The sequence below is a fragment of the Dromaius novaehollandiae genome, chromosome 8 (genome assembly GCF_036370855.1).
Source record: "Dromaius novaehollandiae isolate bDroNov1 chromosome 8, bDroNov1.hap1, whole genome shotgun sequence".
Classification (NCBI taxonomy): domain Eukaryota; kingdom Metazoa; phylum Chordata; class Aves; order Casuariiformes; family Dromaiidae; genus Dromaius; species Dromaius novaehollandiae.
In genome coordinates, this window is record NC_088105.1 from 11,226,947 (window position 1) to 11,239,239 (window position 12,293).

The following is a 12,293-nucleotide window of genomic DNA, read 5'->3' on the forward strand; positions in this document are numbered from 1 at the left end:
AACAACTCATAGCAATCATGGATATGCATCTTGCATGAACACTTGAACTGAACAAAAAAAATGAGTCAGCTGAAAGACTTGGTTAGCAGAGATGATCTTTTGTGCTTTATGTGTTTTGGATGCTGAGAGAGGCAACCCTAATTCCCCTGCACACTTCGCTGCAGAAGTCACAGTTGCATGAGCACAGCAACACAGAAAAAAGCTCCCGAGCTACAGTGTTGGCAGCACACAGGTTTCCGAGCTGCAACCACCTGCCTCAAGCTCATCCCTGGGACGAGGGGAAGGGGAGGCAAAAAGGCAGAGCCAGCCTCAGTGCTGTCCGGCAGCGAGGATGCGAGCCCCGGCGCGCTGGCTGGCTGGCTGGGAGGACAGCCCGGCAAGGCGCACCGCCTCCAGTCATGACGCCGGCAGCTTGTTGCTAGGGCTGTCAGGTCTGAACCTTTGGAAATTAGGTAAAAGGTCTGAACATGAAGCTCCTTCCTCCCCCATGCAGTAGTGCCCCTTGCCTAGCACAATCCCTCTTCCTGCTGAGCACTGGGAGGAAAGCAGCCGGGATCAAGAATTAACTCTCGCAGTCCCAAGGGCTTTCCAAATCCAGCGTACAACATGGGGAAACAGCAGCCACAATGTGCAACGTGGAGAAAGCACCGCAAGGAATGGGGATGCGTACATGCTGATGTCTGAGGAGCACAGAGGTGTGAATGCAAAGTCAGCCTCCAGGCAGCTTGCTTCCCATCTGTCCTGCTGCAATGAACTGGGGAAAAAAAGCATGCTCCCAAGGATCAGCGAAGCTTCCCCAACCCTCCCAAAAAGTGGTTGGATTTTAAATGGAGTTCATGCTGGTGACAGAAGCTGCTTGGAGATCGCAGGAGATGGGATCATCCCATCGCCCAAATGGAATTTGGTGTTTCTATGTCAAGGAACATCCTAGACCTAGAAGGATTCATCACATCTTCTTCTAGAGCAAAAAGATGCAGTCCTGACACCCGCTTGTGGTGCCTCTGAGCATGTGGGTCCCTGAGGTTTCTCTTCAGCTGAGCGAGGGGGTGGCTCCGTGCTGAGGGTGCTGGTCTGACACAGGCTGGACCAAGGGCAGACTCTGGCTGAGGTCAGCGTGCTGGTGATTAGAGCTAGCACTGAGCTGGGTAGCACGTCTGCGTGCTGCCGACCCACACACTGACGCTCGTGCTGTTCCCGGAGACGGTGTGCCCGTGCCCACTCTCTCTGCACTGCATGGGCATGCCTACACCCCCTCTGCACTGCAGCCCACTCAGGCAGCCCCACGGGGCTCAGCCCAGACCTTTCTCGCAGCTCAGTGGCCAAAGCCATGCCTTTCCCCAGCAGAACCTCGGCCCTGTCGCGGGGTGACCCCATCCGAGCACCTCTCCTCTGCTGCTGGGAAGAAGGCCGCGTCTCCAGGAGAAAGAGCAGCTACCACCAAATTCAGGTCTGGGAACCTCTCGGCTGTTTAGTCAACCACCCCCAAACATCTCGCCCAGATAGCAAGCCAGGCAGCTCGCTGGCTTGGCTTCAGGAAGCTCTGCAGAAAAGTGCAACAAAAGGATCTTTGTTGCTCCCGCCTGCTGCTGTTTTATCCCAGCCTGCTGCAACACCTACTAGGTGGAGTAACCTTTTCGCAGCAAGGCTCAAACAGTGTTTCCGGGATGCTCTGTCGCAGTGATGGGGCCGAGTTTACCCCAGAGGATGCAGAGTGCCAGGAAACGCCAGCCCTTCCCCAGGCACCACCCCAGGAGCGGAGCCGGGAGCAGCCACAGAGCCGGGAGAGCTCCAGGCAGGATTTGGCATCTGTGTGCTCACCAGGGAGCCCAGCGCTATCGGCTCAGCCAGATGTTTTCATTACTCCTTCCTGGCACAGACGTCTGCCCTCATCTCTGCCTGTCTCCCCAAGGGCCAGGTTTGCCTCCCACCTCACACACCCCTTTCCCAGCTCTGGAGAATTTAAAGCTGTGAAAGCTCCCTAGACACTTTTTCGTCTCTCCTTAAGCCTTGTTTACATGGGAAAGTTAAGATGAATAAACTAAAAGGGTCAAGTACTTAAAGTTTGTAGGGAAAGGACTTATCTCCTAGCAAGATAGCTAGTAAAAGTCTCAAAGAGCTTCTGACACAGATATTTCTTCAGGTCTGAAACAGAGCAGCAAATCTTCAAACTAAGCATGAATCAGGAACAGGAGTAAGTCCAGGTACCTAGTTTGAAGTTGGCCGTGTCTCTGCTTACACATTTCTTGTTCTCTTACAGCCCTGAAGGCCTTTGTGCCAGTGGATCGTCTGTTTTCCTTACAGCTAGCTGGTGTTTCTGAATCAAAGTATTACCTCTACTGACAATCTCCAACTTGCCCATAGCCTTAAACCAGCACAGAAGTCACAACAACGCTACTGCTGCTCCTAAAGCACAGTCAGTCTTCCTGTGGATGATCTCATTGAGAAATAAATCTTTGTTTGGTACAGTGGCTAGATTTAGCTGCATCAAAATAGGGCCACTTTTATATCATCATCACGCTCTTTGTCTGCTCTCTTAACTCCCTGCCTAGAAAAGCCCACTCAGGAATAAATGCCCCTGGTTATTATACATCTGCAACTCCTATAAGACATCAGCTGGGGGCATTAAAAAGGAAAGTAAATGCCCATCGGTGGAGGACTTTGCTGTTCTAGTCCCCTGGAGAGCAGCAGGAGCCCAGGAGGACCCAGTGGGATCATGCAGCTTGTGGCTGTTCAGATCCCAGGCTGTGTTGCCACACGGGGTAGGTAGCAATAACCATCATTTTCCTTGCAAACTCCCTTTGATCTTAATATATTTTGGATGTTAAAAAAAACGTGGACCTTCTGTTCCTCTTTTGTTTTCAATACAGAGCTTCTTTGCAGAGCAGTGCTCTGCTATACCATCTACAGAAACAGCACTTGCTCCAGCAGTGGGTGAGAGACTTCTTCCAGGCAGCTGCACTTCCCCAGCCTCCCCATGAAGTTAATCATTGCATCGCTCTCAGTGACGACACGCTGCAGGACCATGCTTGCTCCTTGCCCAGCCTGGTTACTCGGTGCTTCCTGATCCTCCTCCTCCTCCTGGAGGCTCCCTGCACCCAGCTGCTCTCACAGGGACCCGCAGCCACCATGGCTGGCCCTTGCTAGCATGCGAGGGTCCCGCAAGCCCAGGAACCCAAGGCAGGCAGGGCAGCTAAACTGGGAACCACTGGTTCAATAATGCACCTTGCCTGAATGCCCCAGTACTTCCATCAGTGCAGCAGCCTCAACACAGGCCAAGACTGAATTCAAGATGCGCCATCCTGCCTGAAGTGCCATGTAGTGACAGCCAAGCACAGCCTCCTTTAGCTCCCAACTGCAACAGCTGTGCTTCGTGGTGGTGGGCTATTAAACGGCATCTCATTTCCCCCTAGGGTGAGCAAAACAATATTCCTCCTTGTCTTTGCAAGAGCAAAGAGATGGGAAGGATGCAGGGTGGAGTAAAAATTAATGAGGCGTCTCCCCCTCCTTCAATTCTCTCTTGCCACATAGGGTTTAATGGTTGGAAAGCAATCGGAGATCAGCAGATGTCAACAGCACTGGAAAAGCGCACCAATGCAAATGAATTATGAGCCCAGCATACCCAACCAAACCTAGAGAGGGAGCAGAGATATGCAATGAAATAAACCTTGCATAGTTTCTAGCAAAGACAAACCAAGTCATGCAGAAAAGCCACCCATGGGCATGATTTATTCGGTGCATTTGTCTCATTTTCAGCTCACAGAGAAGGCTTGCTTGTGAAAGCACACAAGCTGCTGTTCACTGCCGCAGAATAAGAAGGGGCAGTTATTTGTGCCATCTTCACCCTGGCTGGGCACAAGTCACGTGCTGCTATTTCCACGTGGCTCAGTGCCGCATCGAGGGCACATCTGCACCACTCCAGAGGAGCAGCCCCAGTGCACAAGGACATGGCAAGCTGGAACCAGCAGCACAGCTATTGCAAACAACACAGCCTGGACAGGGGCATTTGTTTGCTCACTGAGGGGCAGAGGGAAGAGCAAAGCAGGGAAAAGGCTCTGACAGTAGCAAGGCTAGGGACACACTGCCTCAGACTGCCATGCCCCCACTCCGAGCCTCAGAGTAAGAACCAAATCTCTGAACATGACAGATGAGGTCTCTGGCAATGGTGTGGATGCAGAAGAAAAAAAGAAAAAAAAAGCTCACCCGTGACTCCTTCCAGCCTTCTCCAGTCCACCATGGCCTCCTCATTGCTTTTCCTGCTCCAATTTTCCATGCTGAGCTACTCTTTAGCAAACAGAAAGAGCAAAGCAATGGGAGGGTAGAGCTGAGCATCAAGCGAAGGTATCTGAGCCCAGGGCACAGAGCAACTTTGCTGCCCAAGACTTTCTGCACGAAGGGCACAGGAGCCCTTCCTGCACCATCTCTTCCCACCAGGAGCTGCCCACCCCAGAGGGGCCCCAGGAGCTGGTGGTCCTGCAGCCTGAGGTGGGCAGCTCCCGGTCCACGGGCTCTTTCTGGCTGCAGTGTGTGCTCTCGGGTGAGCCTCACCAGCTTGTGGTGGCTCCATTTTGTCTTCTGCCAGAGCGGTGCTGTCCCTTGGCGAGGACAGCCCACCTGGGACAAAAGGCAGACGTGGTTCCCCACCACCAAGAAACATCACTGCCTTAGGGCTAAGCCAAATGCTGCTGAAGGAGAGGACCCACGGCCTGCAAAACAGGAATAGCACCTGCCCGTGATGGGGTGACGTGTGAGCGGTGCACAGGCACATCTACTCCAGCTTTATCTGCTCTCTGTGCTGCCGACATTCAAAACAAGCTGTTCCCGAGCCCAGAGGAATGGCTGGCGCCTGCCCTGCGGTACCTGGCAAAAGGCAGCACCGCTTACCCTGTGGGACAAGTACACGGTGCTGCGGACGCTTCCGAGAAGGGCTGGATTTTTTGGCAAGGCTGGCATCCTGGTCTTTCTGCATGCACGGGCAGTGTGTAGCAATGCACACACGCACAGCCTCCGGCTGTCCTGTATGCACGGCAGTCTCATACACATTTTTGTTTTGCATGCTTCAGAAGAGGGCTATCTGACAGCATGTGCTCAGAGGCCTCCTCGTGCAGCGGAAATCCTCCCAGGCAGCAGCTGCTGCCGCACCGCGCAGCCGAATTCCTCAACTCTCCTGCTCTAGCAGACGCTCTGTTAATAGCACACATGACTATCCCACCTGTACCAAGAACATTTCCTCCACAAAAATCCCCCAAATCCTTGGCCTTGCCAAACCAGGAACCTGATTCAAAGCTGATGCAAAGCAGCTTAGTCAAACAGAATGACACCAATTTCCACCAGCCACAGATCTGGCTAAGAACACTTGATCTCCTCCCAAAGCACAGCCAGCTGGTTGAAATACAGCTGCTGCTTAAATAGCACACAGAAAAAAAAAGCCTGCCGTTATTTACAACAAAGAGGAAAGACAAGCATTGCAGCATTTGCTTTAGATTTCATTTGAGCAGTTTCCACCAGCTGGATAGGAGGGGGACATGAGCAGGACAAGCCACTGGGTATCTGAGAACTCTTTGGCCTAGGCTGTTGCCGGCTCCCACACAAGATGTCCCAGGGTACACGCTGTTTGCACATGTGCTTTGGGAGCGACCGAACTCAGCTCCAGCCCTTTGGGAATCCGCTTACCCTGGACTTGCAGATGCTCTGCAGAGTCCACCTGGGATCGTGACATTTGGTGCGTTGGACCTTTCTCCCACCCCATCCTTTTGCCTCAAGATTTTGCTTTACTAAACTCAGCTCATCCAGCACCAGCAATCACATTTCAAGCTATGCAACCTTCACCAGCATGAGCTCCCCCAGCAAGCCCAGGCTACCTCTTTGCAAGATGCAACACGTGCATCAACTGCTGGCTTTTGTTTAGAAAGGAGCCAGGTAGACTCGTGTCTACCCAATGTGCCAGCTCAAGTTCTGCAGCCGATTCCATCTCTAGCACTTTGGGGCCGTCGTGGGTGGCTTGCAGAAGTGACTCAGAGCACTTCAGCTCCTGCCACGCCAGCGCCTGGCTCCCCGCACACAGAGGTGTGCACAGCAGCACAGGCTGTGTCCAACCCCTACCGCCCTCCGTTGCCTGTAGAAACCAAACAACTTTCTATCGGGCCCTCGATACTGTCCTTTATCCCTCAACTTTTCTGAGCTATACTTTCCCCTATATGGGGAGGACAGTATGAGTAGGGTTTACCAGGCACAACCCCTACAGCTTGCACTTTGAGAATTAGATATCTCAGTTACAAACTCTGTTCTCCCTCCCCATTGGAGCACAGACCTAATGACCAAGATAAAACACTCCAGTTTGACCGGGATATTTCCATGACATGGACTGTCAGCGTCCCACAAATCTTTAGGATGCTATTTGGTCCCAAATCACCATCCATGGAGTATCCCTCGACTCCTGCTCTGGTACCTGGGGTACAACCCCAGCTCTGAGTAACTTTACTTCTCCTAGAGAGACACTACAAAACAAAAACAGAAAAACCCCAAGACTTCCATGCCAAAATAATCTTTTCTCTTAATGAAATGCTTCCTCATAGGTCTGCAGCAACAGTTATGGTGTCATTTGCTGATCACTGGCACAGTTATTTGCCAGAAGGGTAAGCATCCATGCTACAGTGAAAGCACTTTAAAGAATAGATGGAAAACTTTCCAGGAGAGCCGACCACAAGGAGAGGTGGAAAAAATGGAGCCATTTAATTGCCCTGTATGTGTTATCTGGCTGGGTGGAAAATTGTCTGAAAATATCTTGTGTTTCAGAGCAAGCACACAGCTTTCAGTGATTCAGCCAGCTGAAGCCCTGGCCTCCTAGCTTCTGGGACAAGCTGAGCCCAGCTGTTCCAAGGCAGCCTTCCTAAACAGGGACAGCATCCTAATAACACCATCCTGGGCACAGCTCTTCCCACATCAAACTGGGCTTGCTCAGGATCCCCTAAACAAGGAGAGGGTTGGACAGATCGCTTTTTGTGGGTGAAGCAAGTGTTGACCTGAACTCCTAGCATTTTAGGTCACCAGATGCCTGCATGCCGGCCTGCTTCCCAGAATCCTACAGGTTCAGCTCAGCAGGGGAGGAGCATCCTATTCTCTCTCTTTCCCAGTATTTTAGGCATTTTGGCCAAGCCCAGGCTCAGAATAGAAGCAGCTGGACAATTCAGTCAGCTGCTCAACATCTCTGCAAGCCACATGGCGTCACCCGGCTGTGTGATGAGAAGCAAGCAACATAACACTGGATTTAATTAATAATTCTCATTTTAACAGCATGTTTATCACTGATGAAAGCTGCCAGCAACAATTCTGGAGTTTAGTGCCTCATTCAACTACAGGACATGAAAACGCATGGCAGGGAATTAGTGCTGGCAATTTCATCTAAAACCTGAATGGGGGCGGTGGGGAGAGGACCTCTGCTTCTGAAGCTGTGCAGCCCATGAACTCCAAACAGGTCCAGAAGCTCATCAGTCCTGAGTACAGGGGCTGAAGGCAGGTGGCTCAGGCTGCCAGGGAATCAACAACCTCCTGCCAAGCATCCGTTGTTGTCCCGTGCCCCACACATAGCCAGGCTGGTGCTGCAGGGCCCCCAGGGTTGAGTCCTGGGGCACGGGATCCCCAGGGCTGCCCCAGGTCCTCCAGCTCTCAGGCTCTGGTGTGACAAGGGGTGGTACAGGTCCTGCAGATGCCCTGGGAGGACAGTCAATGGTGGGACAGCTTGAGCAAACTGTTAGCTCTGATCTGGTCTTCTCCAGGCTCTACAACCTACCTGCTCACCATGCCAGCCTGGCACCCTCTTGTTATTCGGCTTTACTGCTGCCTTTTTTCTTAAAATTGCAGAAGTCTCCACTTCGACTTTGCTCACCCCGACCTTTCAGCACAAACCTAACCTAAGCCACGGGGCACTGAGAGGTCACCAAACAGAGAAAGGGAGGAAGGTCCCTGAGGTATGGTGTGCATGGCCAGCTCCCCTGACAGCCGGGGAAAGGCCTTGCTAAGAGGGGTCACGGGCACAACCTGTTGACAGAGGAAGGGAGGACTCTGCACAAATGAGCTGGTTCCACCTGGGGCAAGAGATTAAAATCCTCCACACAGGGCTCCAGTTCCTCCCAGCAAACCAGGCAGGGATTAAACCCAGCAACAGAGGAATGCGGCTCCTTCCCGCTGCGGATTCCAAGTTGGCACCACATCCCCACTCAAGACACAGGTTACATAATGCAGCTTATGAAAGCAAAACAGCCTGGCTGTGCCAGCCTGTCAGCGGGCCAGGATGGAGAGGGGAGGGGGAAAAAAACACCACCACCACAGACTGGATTTCTGGCTGGGGTTGTGCTCTGCAGGGTACAGCTCGAGCAGCTCCCCTGCACTGCCACCCCAGCACCCCAAACACTCTTGCACCATCTCGCAGGAGGAGGGAACACCATGGGAAAAGAGAAGTGGTGAGGGAGAAGGCTTAGGAGAGGCAAAGGGCCCAGTTCTCCTACAAGATGGCAAAAAGCCTGCCACAACCCTGGTGTTCATTCCTAGAGCTGCAAAACATGGATTTTCTCAAATTTCCACGTCTTGCTCTGGGTTCCTCCACATTCGGGCAGGTTCCCATTGGTTTTGCTGGTTAAACCCAAAGCAGGTGGCAACTTGCTCGATTTCTCTCCAAAGCCAGAAATTGCACCGTTTATTCAACAGAGATGGGGATACCAAAGAAGAGGTGCATGGTGGGCACAATAGGAAGGGTGGGAGCCAAACCCCAACCACCCCGAAGAGCTTGGAGCCAGATTCCTCAGTGGAAAGACCAGGCTGTTTGTACAAGGCTCGGGTGCAAGGGTTTTCAATGGCTGGAATATGTCTGAACGGTTGGCCAGGCTTCTGGGGCAATTACTGACAAAAACAAGTCTGTCCCAGCTTTCTGCCATTTATGAGCACAAAGACTAGACATGCACGGCTGAAACCAAATCCAGGGCGGCAATAGGAGAGCAGCAGCCAACCTCACCCCCAACAGTACAGGCAGAGGCTCTGAGGCTCCTGGCCATCAGACGTGCGAGCGTTGGTCCCCGAAACGCCTTCTGACGTGTCACGTGCAGCAGCGCATGGGCCGTTCCCCATACCCAGCTTTGGGTCAGTGATCAGGTCTCTGCTGGCCACACCGCGTACAGGCCAGTGCGTAACTGCTTTGATCGGCTTCTCCGGGAGAACAGTTTATGCAGCTTTGCTGGCAAATAGCCAAGGCTTATCGCTGCTACAGCCCAGCAAAAGCGCCTGCAGAGCATCTCCCACGCAGGCAGCTCCTTCGGGGAAAAGGCCCATTTTGCCAGTAGAGGGAAAGCACTATTACAGCCAGTGCCCCTTACTGGCATTTAAGTCCCTTACATGCAGTGTCATGGCAAAGCAGCACAGCAAAGGCCTGGCCATGAAAGACCAGTGCCTAGTCCCAGTGCCAGAAACCTCATGGAAAAGGCAGAGCAGTTCTCAAGAGCAAGGGGCTTTAAGGGATTTGCAGGCTCTACATTTTCAGAAAAGTGAGAAACCGGGCCAGGATTGCCTGGCAGTGCCACTTCATTGGACCCTTGACCAAGGATGTGGGAACAAGACAAAGCCTCCAGGTTCTGGGGGGCTAACCACAAGAAGCACCCAACCCCAGGTCTTATATCCTCCAAACACAGGGCCAGACACCTCCAGAAGCAACCAGGAGAGGCCCTGACCCATGTTCTCACCAAGCGGGGGAAGGAGACCCTGGAAACATGTCAGTGCAGTGGAGAGCAGCAAGGCTGGGGCTGCCCAGACCCTTTTTCTGCATGTTCTCATGCATGTTTGTTGCACAAGAAATAAGCACAATCCCTATACCCCCAGCACTAGGTCAGAGCAAAGTCACGAGGAGCTTAGATCATCATTTGTTCGTGAACTGGACAATTAAGAAGTGATGCCTTTAAGCATCCAAATGGGCCAAATGAGTTACATCACTCGGTGACTAATAGCCATCCCCCAATCCACATGATCTTGGGAAAGCTATTTGCCTCCCTGAACCTTAACTCCCACAAATGGATTTGCCCTTTTATCAGTAAACAGGTCCAAAGAGTTTCCAAACTAACGTTACACATTCATTATTCCCATTCCTCAGGCACAGGGGACTCAGCATAACCCAAAGCCGATTCTACTCTGCTTTGCCACAAGCGCTGGCCCAGCCACCCCTCAAAGTAACGCCGGTCCAAATCACTGCATTAGGGAACAGATTCAGGACTCGATTTAAAAGCCGTAAGCGCCAGTACTGTGAAACAGGCCACTGCGCATAGGTGGCCCGTCACTGCTGAAGAGGCAGGAGAAAGCCAGAGGAATCACTGATGTGCACAGGACCTGTTGATGAGCCACCGCAGGTCTCGGCCCTGCATCCAGCTGGCCTGAGTAGCCAGACGACGTGGCTAACTCACCAGTGTACACTTGTCACACAGCCCTAAGGAGATCAGGGGTGGCAGCTCTTCCACTCCCCTTTCAAGAGCTGCCCGGCACACTTGTTTCCCAAGCGGGTGTATCCAGTGCAGTTTAATCAGTAACTGAACAAGTGGGACGAAATCCTGGCTCAGCTGAAGTCAAATTTTTGACATCCATAAAGGCAGAATTCCCTCCCCTCCCAGCTCCACCAGCTTTCTTGGCATCATCTTGTAAGCATGGGAACTACCAACTTGCCACACTCGATCTGGATTCCCTCGCCAGGTCCCACGCGCTTTCCCCGAGCAATTGCTGTCCTCCTCCAAGAAAGGGCAGGATCACCAGCCCCTCTCCTACTGCTCCACACCAACCTGCAACAAAACAGATAAACAACAAGAGTTAATCTCAGATGGGGCTGGGAGACCCCCTTCTCTGAACGCCACGTGATCACATGAGTTATCCAGAGGCATCCAGAGAGTTTTATGGTTTTGACCAGGACTGTTTATTTTGCTGAGTTTTCGGGAAATGCACAGGCTAATTTAGGTGTTTTTAATTCTTCCATCTAAAGATGTGCATTCAGAGGGAGAAGGGGGCTGGGCACGCAGTCAGGCCAAGGGCAAGCAAGCCTTTCCACTCCCCAGGAATTCGGGGCAATTGGATGAGCCACTGGACCTCCAGGATGCATTTAAACAGAACGAAGTAGGGTTGCTCTGATAACATAAGGCTCAGTCCTGGGGAGCTTGGCCATGCACTCACAGCCGAGCAGCTTTATTACAAGCTTTTATGGGCTTTCAAAGCTCCTGGTGGCTTGCCTTTTAAATTGGAAATGCAGAACTCCACCATGATGTTACAGGCCACAGTCAAGGCCAGGGCCACACAGATGCTCTCCAAAGACCCCTGGCTCACAGGGCTCAGCCAGACTCCCCCAAAGAAATGCCCCCATGGCCCCACAGGACAAATACAAAATTTTGCCAAACAACAATGAGAAGTGCCTCTCCCTCCCCAAGAAACAGCATCCAAAAGACAGCTCAGCAAAACTTTATCCACCTGAGATCAGCTTGTTTCTCCCCGAGCAAGTCTGTTCAGGAAAGGGGAGATGGTCACAGCCGGGGCTGAGACTGCACGAAGACGTGAAGGCTAATCTGCCAAAAATGGGAGATCTAGTGAGATCAAATAGCTCCATGGAAACACAAAAGAGGGAGACTGGCATGTAGACACCAAGCAGTGCCAGGGCACTGTGAAATTGTAAAAGGTCAGAAGAAACCCGGCCTGGATTTCCTGATTCATAAAGCTTTTCAGGAACAGAGCCTCACATACCCAAAGTAATTGGGCTGGCACAGCCAAGTGCTAAAAGAAGCTGCAAGAGTGATCTGCTGCAGTCTACCTGTGAAGTGAGTTGTGGCCAATCTTGTTTTGACTGCCTTAAAATTCAGCTATGGGGAATTGGGGGAAAAATCTTGGCATGTTAGCAGATCTATTAATCATTTTGGAGCAGCCTTGTCTCATAAGCTGGTATTTGATGAAAAGGGAATGCAAGCAACAAGCACTTCAAAAAGCTGGTGCTATTTCTGACTGCTTCATTCAGAGCAGTCAGTGGTTCCCTGGCACTCTGATGTGCCTAGCAAGCCCTTGGGGCTGATACTTGCATTTTCTTCTGCACAATAAATATTTCTGTATCATTGTTTACTCACATGTCCTTAAAATACAAAGAAAAAGGATTTGCTTCCTCCTAGGAGGCTTAGATTAAAAGCCAAAACTTTTTATATAATTATATTAACAGTAAATTCAGCTTCTGAAGATTTCAGTCTCAGTATCGAGTTGTAAGAGCTTGCCTTTCTACCCTGCGTGATTAGGAAGAA